Below are 20,978 nucleotides of genomic sequence, written 5' to 3'. Positions count from 1 at the left end.
TCCTGTCCCCTCCTGCCTTCTAGTCCGTGCCCCTGGGCTGATGTGCCCTTTAGTCTCGTTTTGTTTTATGGGCATGTCTAATCTTTGGATGAAGGGTGAACCTCAGAGTGACCTCATTACTGAGCTAAAATGGCATCTGGGGGCCATACTTTCTGGGTTCTCCAGTTTCTGTCAGGCCAGTAAGTCTGGTCTTTTTTTGTGAGTGAGAATTTTGTTCTACATTTTCCTCTAGCTGTGTCTGGGACCCTCTATTGTGATCCCTGTCAGACCAGTCAGTGGTGGTAGCTGGGCACCATCTAATTGTACTGGATTCAGTCTGGTGGAGGCCATGGCAGTCGTGGTCCATTAGTCCTTTGGACTAATCTTTCCCTTGAATTTTTAGTTTTCTTCATTCTCCCTTGCTCCCAAAGGGGTGAGACCACTGGAGTATCGTGGAGGATGGCCCCTCACAGACTTTTAAGACCCCAGACGCTACTCATCAAAGTAGAATGTTTAGCGTTTTCTTTATAAACTATGTTATGCCAGTTAAGCCAGATGTTTCCTCAGACCATGGTCCCCATAGCCTTTAGCCCAGCAAATCGGTTCCTCAGGGAGTTTGGATGTGTCTATGGGGTTTCTGGAAACCCTGGTGGTGTAGTGTAGTGCTACAGCTGCTAACCAAAGGGTCGGCAGTTCGAATCCACCAGGCGCTCCTTGGAAACTCTATGGGGCAGTTCTACTCTGCCCTATAGGGTCACTATGAGTTGGAATCGACTCGATGGCACTGGGTTTTGGTTTGGTTTATGGAATTTCCATGACCTTGCCTTGTACAGGTTGTGCTGGCTTCCCTGGTATTGTGAACTGTCTTACCCTTCACCAAAGTTACTACTCACCTATTGTCTATTTAGTGTTTTTCCATCCCCACCCCTTCCCTCCCTCCTAACCATCAAAGAGAAGTTTTACATTTTTTATGTAATCAAAGCTATTGATATTTTCATTCGTCTTTGTCTTTTTTTTTTTTTTTTTTTTTAGTTTAAAAAACTCCACTCTGGCATCAGATCCATATTCATATCAATATAATATGATTTGTTTTCTCAGCAGCTTCTAGAATTTCCACTAAAGGTTAAGTGGGAAACCTTGCTCTATTCAATTTTAAGTGAAGAGGACTTGAAGCGCTTACTGATAAAGATCAGAGACCACAGCCTTCAGTACAATTACACCTCAACATAAAGAAAACAAAAATCCTCACAACTGGACCAATAAGCAACATTGTGATAAATAGAGAAAATATTGAAGTCGTCGAGGATTTCATTTTACTTGGATCCACAATCAACACCCATGGAAGCAGCAGTCAAAAAATCAAACAATGCATTGCATTGGGCAAATCTGCGGCAAAAGACCTTTTTAAAGTACTAAAAAGCAAAGATGTCACCTTGAGGACTAAGGTGCGCCTGGCCCAAGCCCTGGTGTTTTCAATAGCCTCATACACATGTGAAAAGTGGACAATGGATAAGGAAGAATTGATGCCTCTGAATTGTGCTGGTGAAGAATATTGAATATACTATGGTCTGCTAAGAGAATGAACAAACCTGTCTTAGACGAAGTACAACCAGAATGCCCCTTAGAAGCAAGGATAGCAAGACAACTTTGGGAATGTTATCAGGCAGGATCAGTCCCTAGGGAAGGATATTATGCTTGGTAAAGTAGCAGGTCAGTAAAAAAGAGGAAGACCCTCAGCGAGATGAATTGACACATTGGCTGCAACAGTGGGCTCAAACATAACGATTGTAAGGATGGCGCAGGACCAGGCAGTGTTTTGGTCTGTTGTACCTAGGGCTGCTATGAGTCAGGACCGAATTGATGGCACCTAACAACAACAACCACAATTAAATATTTTATTGGTTTTGGTATGAAATTATATTGTCATGTGTTCATAGCTTTCCTCCATAAATGTTACTGAGAGCAGTCTGACATATTTCTGTGTTCTAGAGTCAGAACTTAACCTAAAGCGCAAACCACCAAGCACTCAGATATATGTTAAGAAAATATCCTGAATATGCAATTTTGATTTAAAAATGTTATTTTAATAACCTACATAAAAGCCAATATCCACAGTTTATTTTGTTCTTCCTCCTTTTTCATGTTATTACTATCATTCTTATTACTCCAGTTGAACATTCTTAGTGTATTTGCAGCATAATAATTGAACATTTTGCCAGTTAGTTCATCCTCACTTTATTTTTTCTGGGTTAAATATCATTTTCAAATTTCAACATATTAATTATTCAAATGTATAATATTCCTAATTATCATTGCTGGGTTCTAGAACCTGGCAAATTTCTGACAGCAAAGATAAAAATAATAATAATAAGATGGAAGGAAGCCAGAGAAATTCTGTCAAATATCATGTAGTTTCAGTAATAACGATTTAGTAATGATCGTTTTCACAGAGCAATTGATTTTCAGCTAGAGAGAATTCCTTCACTGTTATAGACAGCAGCTGTACGTTAACTAGGATCTCAGGTCCAATTCTCAGAAGAGTAGTTTTGCTTAGCAATCTTCCAAGCCACATTAAATGAGGGTGAATTTGAACAAGGGCAGTCTCTTCCATACTACTTCTGATGTTCTTTCCTGACTCTGCTTTCTATTTCTACCTTTTTATCATTCCTCCAACTCTTGTCTTTCAGCTTTTCTTTTCAATAACAAATTTTTTCCCACTTCTCTTCTTTGTAAGCCCCTCTAAGCTTGGTAAGATCATAAAGATTTTTGTCTCAGACATAATTATTATGTAACAAGTGCTATGCAGGCCAATGGTTGCATGCAAAAATAAATCTGAGTATCAAGGTCACAGACAAGGGCATTACTCAAAACTAAGAAGACAACAGACTGTGCTTGGCACAAACTGTAAGCACACCCTGGTTTTTACTTCAGGCGAAATGCCTTCATGTGAACCCATCCTGTATGTACGTATGCCATTCTTGCTCTTGGATGACCGGCAGTGAAAATCTCCTGCTACAGAAGATCTAGGTGGTTACTGGTCCCCACTTGAAGTGTGACCGCTACCTCAGGTATTAACATTTTAAGATAAGTGGGGTAAAGAACTGGGCTTTTCCGTTCTCATCCAGCAAAACACACCACATGGGTTCCACAGAGAGGGTCCCTGAGTGGCTGCCCACCCTACACCTCAATTCTAAACAAATATAAACACACTAGAGAATATAGGAATAGTTGTTATATCACTTCTCTTAGTTTGCTGTCCCAGGTGTAGGGTAGTGCTTCTCAGGTTTAGGGTACTTAAGAGCCATTTGGGGTGCTTATTAAACTGCAGATTCCTGAATCCTACACCCAGAGATTCTGATTTGGCAGGTCTCCAGTGGGGTCCAGGAATCTCCAAGTTTACTAAACATCTCAGCTGATTCTGATGCAGGTGGTCAGGTACACTAGTATTGGGGTTTTACTAGCGACCTGAAGGCCAACCATCCTTATTGGTTCTACTATTGGTTCTAACATAGATAGAATATGTTCAGCAAAGGTAATTGCCCATTTTTTTTTTTAAGTGACTAAATTATTAAAACAACAATAAAAATATACAAACAACAAACCAAAACCAAATACCTAGGGTAAGGTGAAAAAGGAGGGTGTTATGGATTGACTTATGCCCCCCCCCCAAAAAAAATGTGTTGTAAATCCTAACCCCTATACCCACTGCTTTTGAGTCAATTCTGACTCCCAGCAACCCTACAAGATGGAGTAGAACTGCCCCATAATGTTTCCAAGGCTGTAAATCTTTATGGAAGCAGACTGCCACATCTTTCTCCTGAGGAGCAGCTGGTAGGTTCAGACGACCGACCTTCTGGTTAGCAGCCGAGTGCTTTAACCATGAGCCACCAAGTCTCCTCCTAACCCCTATATCTGTGGTTGTGATTCCATTTGGTAGTGACTTTTCTTTGCTATGTTAAGAAGCCATATATAGGGCATGTTTTAAACCAGTTACCTTTGAGATATAAAAAGAGTAGATCAGGACAGAGAAGCAAGCAGAGTTGGGGGAAGACAGATGCCATGCCAGATGAAGATTACCAAGGAGCCAAGGAACAAGGACCTTTTCCAAGAGCCGACAGGGGGAAAAAGCCTTTCCCTAGAGACGGCACCCTGAATTTCAGACTTTCAGCCTCCTAATGGAAACCCTGGTGGAATAGTGGTTAAGAGCTACAGCTGCTAACCAAAAGGTCAGGAGTTGGAATCCACCAGGCATTCCTTGAAAACTCTGTGAGACACTTCTACCCTGTCCTATAGGGTCGCTGTGAGTCAGAATCAACTCAATGGCAATGGGTATGGGTAGCCTCCTAAAAGGAGCCCTGGCGGCACAGTGGTTAAGCAATCGGCTGCTAACAGAAATGTAGGTGGTTCAAAACCACCAGCTGCTCCGTGGGAGAAAAATGTGGCAGTCTGTTTCCTTGGAAACCCTACGGGACAGTTCTGCTCTCTCCTACAGGGCCACTATGAGTTGAAATTGACTCAACAGCAGTGGGTTTAGTCCTTTCTGTGTAGGTTACATCTACTTGTTGCATTATTTGCTAAATTGCCTGTCTCTCTTGCTAGTCTTCTAAACTGAGAAAATAAATTTCTGTTTGTTAAAACCACCCACTTATGGTATTTCTGTTATTAGTAGCACTAGATAACTAGACAGGGGAACATCCTTACATAGGTAAACCAAAATTATCCCTCTCTAGGATAAATGCTCTTAGGCCTAAACTCAAATATCCTCAAACGGCAGAAATCCATCAAATAGATAGGCAAATTTTTCTCTGGTCTGTGGACCCGCCCTGCCTACTTGGGTGTGTCAAGCCTGATAACTTGTGGAGGAGATATCCAGGTCAGACCATGTAAGCCCATGCTTTCCATGGACCTCAGAAACTACACTTGATAAACATGCAACCCACTTACCTTAATCCTTAGATTCTCCTAGAAAGTATCTTTCTTAAGGGAAGATCTAAAGTATGAAAGGGTTAAATAATAAACAAAATGTTTAGGCTAATTCTTATTGCCCTGGGGGAAGAAGAGAACAGGCTATACCAGAGAGAAACCCATCTATCATACCATATCCATGGAGTTGATTACTGCCCCACAGGGTTTCCAAGGAGTGCCTGGTGGATTCCAATCCCCAACCTTTTGGTTAGCAGCTGTAGCTCTTAACCACTATACCATCAGGGTTTCGCAAACACATCTAAAAACATCTAGGGCTTCTAAATTGTGGGCTGTGTTTTACTTCTTAAGCTGAAAGTGGATACTCAGCTGTTATTTTATTATTATTCTTTAAGCTGTTCATAATGCTTTCTACAATTGTTATGTTTTATATAAACTTTAAATTAAAAAAAAATTATTCTAAAAGGGATATTTCAAGTTATGTTCATTTCAGTATTATTCATAATAACAACAGCATAAAATGGAAACAGCCTAATTGTTGGGATGGTTAAGTGAACATTGGCTCAACTATATGCTGGATGGAACATTATTTAGTTATTTAACATGTGGCTATACAGTCCTATTGGGGAAAAAAAAGCTTGCATAAAATAGTTTAAGGAATAAGAAGGTATATTACTATGATATACTGATTGTTTTTACCCAAAAGGATTATGAGTGTTTTTTCATTTGCTATGTTTTTCTAAGTTTCTAAAATGCGGCCTTTTTTTTTTTTTTTAACGTTTAAACATTTTATTACCAAAAGGAAAAAGATTTCCCCGGAAAGCATTTTTTGGCATTTTTGACATGACCAGAAATTGCATTGGCTTCTAAGGTTTTATACAGGGGAAAATTTTCATGGAAAACAATCAAAAGTCATAAAATGACGTTTTTCCTTCAGATACACCTTAGTAGGCTCTCTGCCTCAGCACCTCACAGAACAAAAGCCTAGTGCTAAGATCAATTGTTTGCTTGCTAGGAGTTGAGTCCTGTCCCCACCCCCACCTCCTCACTCTACTCCCCACCCCTAGCTTCTGGTTCCTGTCATTGGCCAGCCTGTCTTTCCATGACCAAGTACTTCCAGTATCTTAGTCACACACACCTCACAGCACAGAGCTGACTAATCCTAACACTGGGGCAGCTTGTTAGGCAACCTTTCACACAGTGCCCATTGTCACCCATTGCACAATACATTGACTGGGAATGTTAAATGCCGTGGTTTACATTTGACTCCAGCCACCTTGTCAGTGCCAGCAGCTTAAGAGTGTAAACATCACCCAGTGCCTTCAGGAAGACGCTGACATTATGTTCTGGGCTCCCTGGTGTTCTGTAACTCTAGGGGAGAGAGAGGGGAGAGGATCTGTGAGGAAGAATCAGAAGCAGATGAGGATATTAGCTTGTTATCACTTCTTTATTTATGAAAGAAACAAAAAGCTGGACACTTTTGGCGGTGGTGGCAAATAAACTTACTCTAAAGATTTAGAATTTAAGAACCAGAACAAGCAAAATAAACAACATTTTCATTATGTTTCCATTAATCCATCAATAACAAGTAAGAAAATCTGTCATGGAGGCAGGCACATTTTTTTTTTCAGTGACCAAAACAGGGCAAACAGGGAAAAGCAATTGTCTTGTTATTGAAAATTCTGTTGTAATTTTATCAGTGTTGTAATAATGTTTGACTTGAAGAAACCACTGTGAAAAGAAGGTTCTATGCTTTGAAGACTGCAAGCTGCCCCCCGAGGAAAAGAGAGGGAAAAAACCCTAAATGAGGGGGAGAACAATGATTTCAATTATCATTGGTTCTGTGAATAAATATTATCTTATGTAGATCTTTAATTCTGCGAGAATTTTGAGTACATAGGGTTCAGTCCATTCACTAAAGCTAAATTAGTTATTAGTTTTTAGAGTCTGCTATCTTCCCTGTGTACACAGTGTGATAGTAACATTAATATAAAAGCCATGTGCAAATTTTGTTTTCTAGTTAGATTCCAGACCACTAATGAAAGGACATAGGGTGCTTTAACTAAAGAAAACAAGTCAAAATATCTACCTAAAGTTTGAGTGTGAAAGAAAAGTAAAATATGTTTCATTTTTTATTTGGTTACAAAGAATGTATTTTTAAATAGATGTAAGAGAGTAAGGCAAAGGATAGTCAACTTTTAATAAAGTACGGTCATATGAAAAATGAGGCAGTGGTGAGGTTACAGTCCAGTCAATCTAGCCATCTTTCCTCAAGACTGAGGACAAGTTAAGTTTCTTAGAATGAGTATCTTTGTACAGCAGGCCTGAACCATACCAATACATATTAACCAGGTCATCTACTTCTACTTGCTCTTTCATTAATATTCAGGAATTAACCTCATCACACCAACAAAATCTGAGTGTAGAGAGTGTTTCCAATTTGCACAGGAGCTAAAGGCCAAAACTCACCTTCTGTTTGATGAATCACCAACAGCTAGCTACCTTAGTGTTCTAGGCGTAATTGGTATCTGGGCTAAAGTTTAATTCTTAAATTAAATGTCTATGATGAAGAATTCCACCATTGGCCCTTAGGAACACAGGAATCGTTTCACAAGTTTTGTTCATTTGCTTAAATGGGGCTAGGGAAAAAGCCAAAAGAGATTTTATGGGTCACTGGGTTGCACACTCTAAACCTCTAAAGAATGGTAGTGCTGTCCTTTTAAAACTAATACCTAAAATACCTAACTTGTTCAGAATCACTTCCAAGATGACTATGATTATTTTTTTTCTTTAAAATAAAAAAAAAAAATTATAGGAAGAGTCAGATCTCAGACTTGGGAAACAGGAGATTAAAATAGTATATTAAATCTACTTTGGCGACTCAAGTATTCCTGATGCCTACACGAGTCTATGACTAGAGTCTTAAAATGAAATGTATCCAGAAGCAATTTACAAGTGGAAAGATTTTTTTTTAATTATGTATTGCAAATAGCAATAGGTCACCTGAAGTAACTTTCAAAAGTTTTTAGTTATTCCTAGTCATTTTCCCTTTATTGTTGGTATACTAATTTATATTATAAAGGATTTGACCTTCCTTCTGGACACCAGTTGATAGACTGGAAATACAAAAGAATTTCTCTCATCTGTGGCAGGACCTGTACGGGCGAAATGGTACCTTTGGAATCAGCAGTCAAACACTGCCAGATGCTATTGCTTCTTCTTTTCAGTTAAAGAAACTGAAACCCAGAGAGTGACTGAATAACTTGATCCAGATTACAAAATCAGTCAATGGGCTGCAAGCCATTAGTAGAAACTAGGATTTTTAACCAAAAGCCTATATTAGTCTTTAGACAATTACAGTGTAAAAAACTAAATGATACTGCTTTAGATAATTACAGTGTAAAAAACTGTTGAAACGGAAAATATCTGAAGCAAACAGCAGGTGTTAACTGAATATTTTAATTTAATTTTTAATAAAGCTTAAAATAAATAGCAAATATATGATGTATGGAACATGATAAAGGTAAAAAAATTGGTAAATGTAAAACACAATATAAATGTATTTCTGTTTTTGTAACTCTTTACTTTTCTTATATAAGAGACAACTGCATAAATCAGTATTTATAAAACTGTGTTGATGGATACACATATAAAGATGTACTTTGTATGACAATAATAGCACAAAGAAGGGGAGATAGAATGGAGTTATATTAGAAAAAAAATTTTGTATACTATTGAAATTAAGGAAGGTGCTCTGGTGGTACAGTGGCTAAGCACTCAGCTGCTAACCAAAATGTTGGCAGTTCAAACCCACCAGCCAGTCAGTGGGACAAAGATGCGGCAGTCTGCATCTGTAAAGATTTATAGCCTTGGAAGCCTGATGGGGCAGTTCTACTTTGTCCTATAGGGTTGCTCTGAGTCAGAATTGACTTGACAACAATGGGTTATTGAAATTAAGTTGGCACTAACCCAAATAGATTGTTTTAAGTTTAAACCGTAGTTCCCAGAACAACCACTGAGAAAATTACTCAAAAACATATGGTAAAAGAAACAACTAAGGAATTAAAATGATATACCTGAAAATACATATTTAATACAAGAACGGCAATAATGGAGAAATAGAAGAACAAAAAACACATAACATATATTGAAAACAAATAGCAAAAGAGGAGTTGTAAATCTTACCTTATCAGTAATTACATTAAGTGTAAATGGACTACACATCACAATCAAAAAGCAGAGATTGGCAGAATGGATTAGAAAAGGTGGTTCAGATGTATAATGTCTACAAAAGACACACTTTAGATTCAATGAAACGAAACGAATGGGCTGAAAGTAAAAGAATGGAAAAAGGTATATCATACAGACAATACCCAACAGATAACTGTAGTGGCTATACTAACATCTGGCAAAATAGACTTTAAGACAAAAATTCTTGCTAGAGCTAAAGAAGAACATTTTATAACGATAAAAGGGTCCATGTGTCAGGAAGAATAGTGATTATAAACATTTACTCACTTAACAACCAAAACCTAAAAACCAAACCTGTTACCATCAAGTTGATTCTGACTCACAGCAATCCTATAGGACAGAGTAGAACTACCCCACAGGGTTTCCAAGGAGCAGCTGGTGGATTCAAACTGCTGACCTTTTGGTTAGCAGCTAGGCTCTTAACTACTGTGCCACCAGGGCTCCCACATAACAAGAGAGCTCCAAAATATATGAAGCTAAACAGAATTGAAGGGAAAGAAAGACAATTCAACAATAACAGTTGGAGACTCCAATAATCCACTTTCAATAATGACTAGAACAACTAGGCAGGCAGAAGATCAACAAAGAAATAGAAAATTTGAACACTAGTATAACCAACTAAACCTAACAGACATCCATCCAGCAACAGCAGAATGAATATTCTTTTTAAGTACAGGAAACCATCTCCAGGATTTAACAAAAGAAGTACAAGACTTGTGTACTGAAAATTATAAAATATCATTGAGAGATTAAACAAGACTTAAATAAGTAGAAAAATATTCCATGTTCATGAATTGGAAGATTTAATACTATTAAGATGACAATATTTCCCAAACTGATCTACAGATTCAATGCAATCCCTACCAAAATTCCAGCTGCCTTTTGGCAACTGACAAATTGATCTTAAAATTCACATGGAAATTCAAGGAACTCTGAATAACCAAAAAAATCTTCAAAAAGAAGAAAAAAGTCAGAGAGTGCATACTTCTTGATTTCAAACTAACTACAAAGCGATAAGGAGCCCTAGTGCTGCAGTTGTTAAAGCATTTAGCTGCTGTCTGAAAGGTCAGGAGTTCAAATTCACCAGCTGCTCTGCAAGATAACGATATGGCAGAAAGATGAGGCAGTCTGCTTCTGTAAAGATTTACAGCCTTGGAAACCCAATGGGGCAGTTCCACTCTATCCTATACGGTCACTGTGAGTTGGAATCAACTTGACAGCAGTGGGTTTGGTTTTTTGATTAAGAAGGTATAACAATCAAGAATGATGGCACTGCCATAAGGATAGAAATGCAGATCAATGAAACAGAATTGAGACTCCAGAAATAAATACTTATATTTATGGTCAATAATTTTTTTTTTTTTACAAGGATGTCAAGACAATTCATGGGGAAAATTGTCTTTTCAGCAAATGGTGCTGTGAAAACTAGATACCCAAAGAATATCCAAGAGTGAATTTAGACTTTTACCTCACACCATATATAAAAGTTAACTGAAAATGGATTATAGACCTAAATGTAAGAGCTAAAATTATAAACCACTTAGAAGAAAACATAGATATAAATCTCTCTGAGCTTGGACTAGGTAATGATTCCTCAGATATGACACTTAAAGCACAGCAACAAAAGAAAAAACAGGCAAATTGAACTTTAACAAAATTAAAAAATTTCATGCTTCAAAGGACATCATCAAGAAAGTGAAAAAACAACCTACAGGATGGGAGAATATTTTTGCAAATCATATACTTAATAAGTGCTTAGTATCCAGAATATATAAAGAATCCTTACAACTCAACAATAAAAAGACAACCCAATTTAAAAAATGGGCAATGTATTGATAGATATTTCTCCAAAGAAATGCAAATGGCCAATAAGCACATGAAAAGATGCTTGACATCATTAGCCATCATGGAAATGCAACTCAAAATTACGATGAGATGCCGCTTCATACCCACTAAGATGGCTAGAATAAAAAATAAAGATAATAAGTATTGCGGAGGATGTGGAGATACAGGAACCCTCAAACACTGAGGATATCATATGTGAAGAAAGTAAGAGATCATTAAAAAGACAGGAAAGAAAGAAAAGACCAAAATGGATGTCAGAAGAGACTCTGAAACTTGCCCTTGAATGTCAAGCAGCTAAAGCAAAAGGAAGAAATGATGAAGTAAAAGAGCTGAACAGAAGATTTCAAAGGGCAGCTCAAGAGGATAAAGTAATATGATGCCATGTGCAAAGACCCGGAGGTAGAAAAACAAAAGGAAAGAACATGGTCAGTATTTCGCAATCTGGAAGAACTAAAGAAAAAATTCAAGCCTCGAGTTGCAATAGTGAAGGATGCTACGGGGAAAGTATTAAATGCAGCAGGGACATCAAAAGAAGATGGAAGCCATACACAGAGCTACCATACCAAAAAGAATTGGTTGACGTTCAACTACTTCAGGAGGCAGCATATGACCAGGAAATGATGGTACTGAAGGAGGAGGTCCAAGCTGTACTGAAGGCATTGGCAAAAAACAAGGCTTCAGGAATGGATGGGATACCAATTGAGATGTTTCAACAAACAGATGCAGCACTGGAAGTGCTCACTCGTCTATGCCAAGAAATTTGGAGGACAGCTACCTGGTCAACAGACTGGAAGAGATCCATATTTATGCCTATTCCCAAGAAAGATGATCCAATTGAATGTGGAAATTATCAAACAATATCATTAATATCACAAGCAAGTAAAATTTTGCTGAAGATCATTCAAAAGCTGTTGCAGAAGGACATCGACAGGGAACTGCCAGAAATTCAAGCTGGATTCAGAAGAGGATGTGGAATGAGGAATATCATTGCTGATGTCAGATGGATCCTGGCTGAAAGCAAAGAATACCAGAAAGATGTTTACTTGTGTTTCGTTGACTATGCAAAGGCATTCAACTGTGTGGATCATGACAAATTATGGATAACAATGTAAAGAATGGGGATTCCAGAACACTTTGCTGTGGTCATGAGGAACCTGTACATAGACCAAGAGGCAGTCATTTGAACAGAACAAGGGGATACTGCGTGGTTTAAGGTACTTCATGGTATGTGAGTTATATTTCAATAAAATTGTTATTAAAAATATATATATACTACATTTTTTTCTACATATACATACATATATTTGTGTGTGTGCAAATCAGAAAACTGAATTTAAATTTTAAAAATCGAATAATAGAACTTGGAAATCATATAGTTATGATGATTTTTAAAGAAAAACTAAGGCAGATAATACCTCCTTCACAGCTTCGTGGGGCCCTGGTGGCATACTGGTTAAGAGTTGGCAGTTCAAATCTACCAGCTGCTCCTTGGAAACCCTGTGGGGCAGTTGTATTCTGTCCTATAAAGTTGACTATGAACTGGAATCGACTCTTTTGTTTGAAAGTTCCATGGCTAATTTCCTTGGTAAAAAAAGCACCCTGCTTTAATGTCTAGAATACCTCAGCATACCCACATTCCACATTAATAATGCATATGGACTTAAGGTGTTATCAGGCCATTGGCATTTACCTAGCATATCAAACACTATTCCCAGGGCTCCAAGTATATATTAAATTCTGATTTACCTACCTAGGTCTGATAGGCAAGCATTCATATCATCTATGACAAATGACCTCCAGGAAGTAAAAGATAGTTTGGATCCTGAATGATCTAGATGGTTTTTTTTTTTTTTCTCCTAAGCAGCTTTACAGGAAAACTGCTCACAGTCACCTTTTTAACTCTGCTATCCCAGACACAGCATCTCTTAGAGCAGAAGTTTAATCCCTTTGGCTCAAGTAAAGCAGCTACTTTTACTGGCTCAGCTCACCAAAGCTTGGCCTTCAGGCTTCCTTAGTTAGCTGATAAAACCGATAATAAGGACCCCTTGAATAACAGATGAGTTTGGATGGCGATTTGTAGGTAAATTTTGGACTGTTGATGAAAGAAGCCCCCTTGCCAAAGGCTTCGGACTCGTTTAACTTCATATTGTTTAACAATATGATCATTATTTGTGGAGCATATGATTTTATGTATGTTTATATTTATGCCTAGAAAAAAGATCATAGGAATTTTACCAAAATGTTAATAATAACAATCTAAAGGTGGTATATAATTATTACTGATTTTTCTTTTGACTCTATCTGAATTTTCCAATTTTCCCACTGTCTCCATGCATTACTTCTTTTTTTAATTATAAAAATTATTGTAAAAAAATTCAAACACTGAAGAGGGATACAAAATAAAATGTCAGAGTTTTCTCCCTTATTCTCTTTCTTCTAATCTGTCTTTCAGTGGAAATAAGAGTTTGGTGACTAGCCTTTTAAACTTCCCCCCCACCCCAATAAATATACTTATATATTCTACAGGGTTGCTGTGAGTCAGAATAGAGTCATCCAGGGATTTGGTTTGCTGTATATGCATCCGGTTATGCTAATATAGAGTAAAAACGATTTTATTTATTTGCAAGAATAATTTCTCTCAGGACAAAGAGGGCAGGATGTTTACAAAGATTAAGGATATTAAAAAAGAGTTTGTTGGCTTTGGAGCAAGAACAAGTAACAAGGAAGATAAAAGCATATAGGGAAACCGTTTTAATTCTCCTGGAATCCATAATTCTGGGATCCATGGAGTTGGGGTGACCAACCCAGGCCATTTGCTCTTAGCTGTCCTTTTGAACCTTGAACCTTAAAGAAACTGGTTTCCTAAAGTTATCTTTAAGGCAAACAATAGCCTAGTAAGCAGCTTAGTAGAGACCATTGTGCGTTAGACGTTGGGCTCTTTTGAAGAATTATCTATGTGCAATCAGTTTTGAGAAACAGGAACTCCAGGGTCTGACTAGGTGTGTTTTAGGGTAAATTGCTATTATAATAACACTGTTCTGGCTCCGTTTCCGTGACAACGATGGCGGTGGGGAGGGAGCCTGTATTAAAAGCCTCTGGAAGTTTTCTCATCTGTGAAATATTTTTTACTCTCTAGTTGAAATGTTAACCCTGATTTGCAAATTATACATTCAATAAACACCAATTTCTATTATTGGATTAATATGATTTATTTTAACACTTTGAAAGTGTTTGGTGGATTCAGTAAATCTGGTAACAAATTCTATAAAAATTCTGGATTTTATTTTTAAATACTCATTTTTGAGATCTCCAGAAAAGAAGTAGTGATGCCTAGAAGTCAGCATTACTAAGAACAAGTCATCTCAAGCTAAACTTATGGTTTGTTTTTTCTTTTTACTTTTGATTTTGGAGTAAATTCAGACTTTAAAAAAAGTTGCAAAAATAGTAAAAAGACTTCCCATATATCCTTCACTCAGCTTGTTTAAATGTCATTTCTTGGGTGGGGGAGGGAGAGGAAGGGTAAGAAGATATCATAGTTGATATAAGTGAATTTCAAGAAGGCATTTGACAAAATGTACTAAAATTCATATTTCCAAAGGAGGTATGTAGGTTGGTTGATAATGCTGTTAGGTAATGTCATAGCTAGCTGAACAGCTATACCCATAGAATGAACTTAATAGATGGATAACCACTTGGTGAAAGGTTTGTGATGCTATACTAGAGCCTCTGTTTTGGTTATGTTCTGTTCAACACCTTTACCTCATTGGTTACTGTTATGGATTAAATTGTGTCCCCCCAAAATGTGTGCCAACTTGGCTAGGCCATGATTCCCAATATTGTGTGATTGTCCACCCTGTTGTCATCTGATATCATTTTCTTATGTGATATAAATCCTACCTGTATGATGTTAATGAGGTGGGATTAGTGGCAATTACGTTAATGAGGCAGAACTCAATCTACTAGATTAGGTTTTGTTTTAAACCAATCTCTTTTGAGATATAAACGATGGAAGCAAGCAGAGAGAGGGGGAACTCATGCTACCAAGAAACAAGAGCCAAGACAATAGCGCATTCTTTGGACCCAGGTTCCCCGCTCTGAGAAGCTCCTAGAACAGGGAAAAATTGATGACAAGGACCTTCTCCCAGAGCTGACAGAGACAGAAAGCCTTCCCCTGGAAATTTGGACTTCTAGCCTCCTAGGCTGCGAGAGAATAAATTTCTCTTTGTTAAAGTCATCCACTTGTGTTATTTCTGTTATAGCGGCATTAGATAACTAAGACAGAATCTGGTACCAGAAGTGGGGTGCTGTTCAAATAGATACCTAAAATGTGGAAGCTGTTGCCCTGAAAAGACTGTTCGTGGATTTTCGGATGTCAGCCAATTCTGGTGAAGACTCAGAAGACAGTGAGGACGGCGGATGGCAAGAAGCAGCAGCAGAGAAAAGGAGACCAGTGAGAGACAGAGCTGAAGCTGACTCATGTGCCTTTGTGTGGGAGGCTTCCTGGCAGATTGGGGTGCCTCTGGGTACTTATCAGTGAAGCTAGGCTTGCCAACTCGTGGAGCAAGACAGCTGAATGCCTTCTGGCCAAAGTTTACTGGTGGAGTGGGGTGCCTCCAGGCATTTATCAGTGGAGCTAAAGAGCTTAGGAACACTTGCCTGAGCAGGACAGATGTGGGCAGTGAGGCCTAAGGGGCTGAGATGCCAAGGAACCAGGAAGCAGTAGCTAAAAAGACAAGGCACAAAGGAAGCAGAGCTGCCTCAGTCACAAAGGGTAGGGCCAGGATCTCTGGGGTCTCAAAGGGTGGAGTCACCACTCAGATGGACTAGGAGAATGGGGCTGCCTAAGGCTGAGGGAGCAGAGCTGCTGTTCCAGTGGGCCTGGAAGGCAGAGCTGAAGCCCAGGGCTAATGCACCTCCACCCAGAATCCAGAGAGTGTGGCCAACACCCAGAGTCTGGAGGCCAGGGCCATTGCCTAAACGGTCTCAGAGAACAGAGGATTATTTTCAAGCCTTGAGAGTTAATGTAATGTGTTCTGCTGACTTGTTTGGTGCCTGTTATCCCTTCTTTCCCTCCAATTTCTCCCGTTTGTAATGGAAATGTCTAGCCTGTGTGTGTTCTCCATTGTACTTTAGAAGCAGATAATTTGTATTCTAGATTTCACAGATGAAGAAGAATTTTTGAATACTGGGTTTGGAGTTGATTTAAGACTTTTGCTATGATATGATGGGGTGAATGTGTTTGGCATGTGGGAAAGACGTGAATTTTTGGGGACCAAAGGTAGAATGTTATAGATTGAATTCTGTCCCCCTAAAATGTGCGTCAACTTGGCTAGGCCATAATTCCCAATATTGTGTGATTGTCCACCATTTTGTCACCTGATGTCATTTTCCTGTGTGGTGTAAATCCTACCTCTATGATGTTAAAGAGGTGGGATTAGTGGCAGCTATATATATATTTTTTATGTTAATGAGACAAGACTCAAAAGTTTAGGTTTGCCTTAAGCCAATCTCTTCTGAGATATAAAAGAGAGAAGCAAGCAGAGAATCAGGAGGACCCCACATCACCAAGAAACAAGAGCCAGGAGAATAGCACGTTCTTTGGACCTGGGGGTCCATGCTCTGAGAAGCTCCTACACCAGGGGAAGATTGATGACAAGGGCCTTCCCCCAGGGCTGACAGAGAAAGCCTTCCCCTGGAGCTGGCACCCTGGATTCGGATTTCTAGCCTCCTAGGCTATGAGAGGATAAATTTCTCTGTTAAACCCATCCACTTGTGGTATTTCTGTTATAGCAGCACTAGATAACTACTAATAAAGACTTTGGAGAAATGGCTGATTATCTTACCCAATCAGGATTCAAGGAGCTTGCAACATAGAGTCAGAAACAATATGAACTTTAATAAATCTAAATGTAAAGGACAAAAATATCAACTGTTAAATTGAAAAAAAAAAAAAACCAAAGCCAGTGCTGTCGAGTCGATTAAAGGGCTAAGGGAAAGCTGGCTTGCCAGTTCAGAGAGCAAGAAGTAAGGACTTTAGTTTACTGCACTCTGTGAGCCAAGAGAATGATGTGACTGTCATCCTCCCAACTCAGTGCAAGAGAAGTCTGCACACTTTTTTCCTGGTCTGATCACATCTGAAGCACTGTTTTAAGCTTAGGAAACAGTCAATGAACACCAGGAGAAATTGGAACACGCCCAAACGAAGCCAAACCAAACTCACTACTGTAGAGTTGACTACAACTGATAGTGACTTTGTAGGATGGAGTAGAACTGCCCCCATAGGTTTTCCAAGGCTGTAAATCTTTATGGAAGCAGACTGCCACATCTTTCTCCTGCAGAGCAGCTGGTGGGCTTGAATTGCCAACCTTTCGGTTAGCAGCTGGGTGCTTTACTACCATGCCACCAGGGCTCCTTGGAACATGCCCAGGGAGGGTAAAGCAGTTGAAGGAGCTAGACTTGTTTTGGTTGGGACATGGGAACAGGTTGTTGTCTTCAATTGTTTGGTGACCTATCCAATGGAAAATGGAGCAGAAGTAATAAAAAACCAACAAAAAACCCACTGCTGTCGAGTTGATTCCAACTCATAGCGACCCTATATGATAGAGTAGAACTGCCCCATAGAGTTTCCAAGCAGTGCCTGGCAGATTCAAACTGCCGGCCTCTTGGTTAGCAGCCGTAGTACTTAACCACTATGCCACCAGGGTTTCCTAATAATATTAATAGCTGGCACTTTTGAGTGCTTAGTATGTGCTAGGCATTTTACATGAATTATCTTAACTTAATACACTCACCGTTACTGTTAATGCGATGGTTACTATCATTATCCCTGCCTTATATATATATTTTCTATATATTAGGAAAGGAAGGCTCAGAGAGGTTAGAAGACTTATCCAACGTTACAGAGATAGTAAGTCGAAGTAGGTAATATCCATAATGAATTAATACTTGTAAAACATTTAGAAGACTGTTAGGACATACTAAATGCTCAGTAAAATTTAGCTGTAATTATTATTGTCATTATATTGACCTAGGCCAGTGGTTCTCAGACTTGGCTACACATTGGAATCACCTAGAGCACTTTAAAAAATACTGATACTTGGGTCCTACCTTCAGAGATTCGGATCATTGAGCGACAAGTCTGAGGTACGGTCTGGACATCTGGAATTTTACGTTTCCCAGGTGGATCTAATGTGCAGCTAAGACTGAGAACTACTGGACTATCTACTTCATTTCTTACAACATCCATCACATTAGGTAGCTGTTGTTATCCCCATTTTACATATGAGGAAACTTAGGATTGGAAGGCATGAAATATCTTTCCCCAGGTCAGCCCGCTAGAAAGATAAGGATCTGAGTTTCAAACTTCAGTCTGCCAACTCACAAGTGTATACCCTTTTTACCATATTACTTTTTAACAACTGGAGCTAATGGACTAAACTGAAATGCACTGCCTTATGAAGGAATGAATTTCCCAACACTGGAAATATAGAAGAGGCTGGAAAACAAGTCAGGGATGGTACAGACAGATTAATACATGCACATTGTTTTCTCAGCAACAAAATGAGGGATGGTAGACTAGATCATCTTTAATGTTCCTTCAGACCCTTAAGAGCCAAAGACTGTTTGATCAAGAAGTGAAGGCCTGCGCTTGGGAGCCAGGCCTATCCCTCACAAGCAGTAAGACCCTGAACAAGTCACCTAACCTCTCAGAGTTTTTCTTCTTACGTAAAATAAAGACAACACCTATGTTAAGTGTCAGGCAAATTTTTTTTTATATAGTTGTGAGAATTAAATAATAATATATGTTACCATATTTTGCTAACCATAAAGCTTTACGGAAATCAATTTTAACCTTAAGATGGCTAATCTTCCTAAAACTTGCATTGGCTTACAAAACTCCCTTGTTTAAAATGTTCAAAGGCTCCCCATTGCCCAACAACAAAGTCCAGACTCCTCAGCACAGTGTTGAAGACCCTTAGCAAACTGGGTCCAATTAACCTCATTGGTCTCAGCCACTATATCTTTAACCCACTTATATCGCCCTGTGTTCTAGGGAAATTCAATTTCTTACTGTTCCAAAATGGCAGACCACACTCTTTCATACTCAGAACTTCTCAGAAATTGTTAGAAGCCAGGGACACTCCCATTTCCAGTCAAAACTTGAAGAGTTGCCCAGACATTTTTTTGTGGCATATTTTAAATGTTTACATCTAACAAACAGACGCTTTTGATACATAAAAATCATAATCCCATATAATTGTACTATTCATAAAATATTTATAGATCTATTTAAAAATTGAATTCATAGTACATGGCAGCCAATGGAATATGAATTTGAATTTGTACGATGAATGTTTTCCCCTCTTGGTCCTGTGAGTGGATGCCATGACTGTCGGCATATTGAAGATATGTCATGAACGTAAAGCCTAAGCCAAAAGGTGTCCCGGTCTCTCCTTGATCCCCAGGAGGGGCACGCTTCACATCTCTACACCTCTCTACTTGGTCTTCCTAAAGTCTGGCCAGCTCTGACTCAACACCTAAAACCTAGCTCATATATCATTTCTGAGGCCTTTTAACATGCCACTACCTTCTCCCAGAGTGTACCAGGCAATACTCTATAAAATATTGAAATAAATGCTATGAAAGAGGCAGACACAGGAAAGTGGGTTTATATCTACCTTTCCTGAGACTTTTACAGTTTATTCAGAATGAGGCCTTTGAGTTACTCACCATGCCTGGCACACAGCAATTCTCAGTGGTTCTTAATTCTTAGACTTTGGCATCAAAGTGAAATGTCAGCATGTAAACATTTCCTGGTTTCTGGGGACATATATTTGAGTATGGTCAGAATCCTTCATCTGGATCTTCTGTTTTCTTCAGGTCTTCATGCCTTTTTTTTTTTTAAGTTATGCTATTGTTCTGGGATCTCATGCTTGAATTTTTTTCCCCATGTTTGAATTTAAAATAATAACAATAAAACCTTTAAAAAGCACAATAAAAGTCCAAATTTTTCTGATGAGGTTTCTTTAAAGCAATGTGTCAGCACTCTCCCCATTTCCTCCCTAGGTTCCCTGTTTCCATTAGTCTGGTTTCCCTGTTCCTCTCTGTCTTCTTATCTTTGGTTTTGGACAAACGTTGCCCTTTTGGTCTTGTATAGTTGATTGTTCTAAGGAGCACATTCTTCAAGAGTTTATTGTTTATTTTATAGCCTCGTCTATTATTTCGCTGAAAGGTGGACTCTGGGAGTTTCTTTAGTCTCAAGTTAGAAGGTTGTTTGTTTTAGGGCAATAGTCTCAGGGGTTCCTCCAGTCTTTTTCAGACCAGCGAGTCTGATCTTTTTTTTTTTTCTCAGTTTGAATTTTGTTCTGCATTTTTTAACTGGGACCTTCTATTGCGATCCCTGGTCAGAGTGGTCAGTAGTAGTAGCCGGACATCATCTAGTTCTTCTGGTCTCAGGTTAGAGGAGGTTGTGGTTCATGTTTAAAATATTTTTTATGTACATTTTTTCTCCATTCCTACTGCCAGTAACTAGGCCCTTCCCCATCCCGTTAGAGCATTTCAACAACCTCTGCAGTAATGTCGTTGTCTAGGTAGCTCCTTCTAACCATTCTGGACACTCCTGCCATATAAATTTTGTTAGGACTCTTGATTTTTCCCGTTCAGAACCTGTTACTTACCTGATGCCTAATTTCTGCACCCGGTATTCAAGGCCCTGCATACTTTGGCCCCAACCTTATCTCTGGCTCCATTGCTTATTGCTGGTTCTTTGCTAAGGACATAGGTCATCTTGCCTTTGTCTTTCATACCAGGCTTTCATTCTACCCATTCTTTGAGGTCCAGAAGGAATATCACTTCCTCCTTGAAGATTATTTGCTCAGCATACAGATTGAATAGGTATGGTTAAAGGATACAACTCTGACCCACACTTTTCCTGATTTTAAACCATGCAATATCCACTTGTTCTGTTCAAATGACTGCCT

The sequence above is a fragment of the Loxodonta africana genome, chromosome 10, assembly GCF_030014295.1.
Source record: "Loxodonta africana isolate mLoxAfr1 chromosome 10, mLoxAfr1.hap2, whole genome shotgun sequence".
Lineage (NCBI taxonomy): Eukaryota > Metazoa > Chordata > Mammalia > Proboscidea > Elephantidae > Loxodonta > Loxodonta africana.
This window is presented reverse-complemented; position numbering follows the sequence as displayed.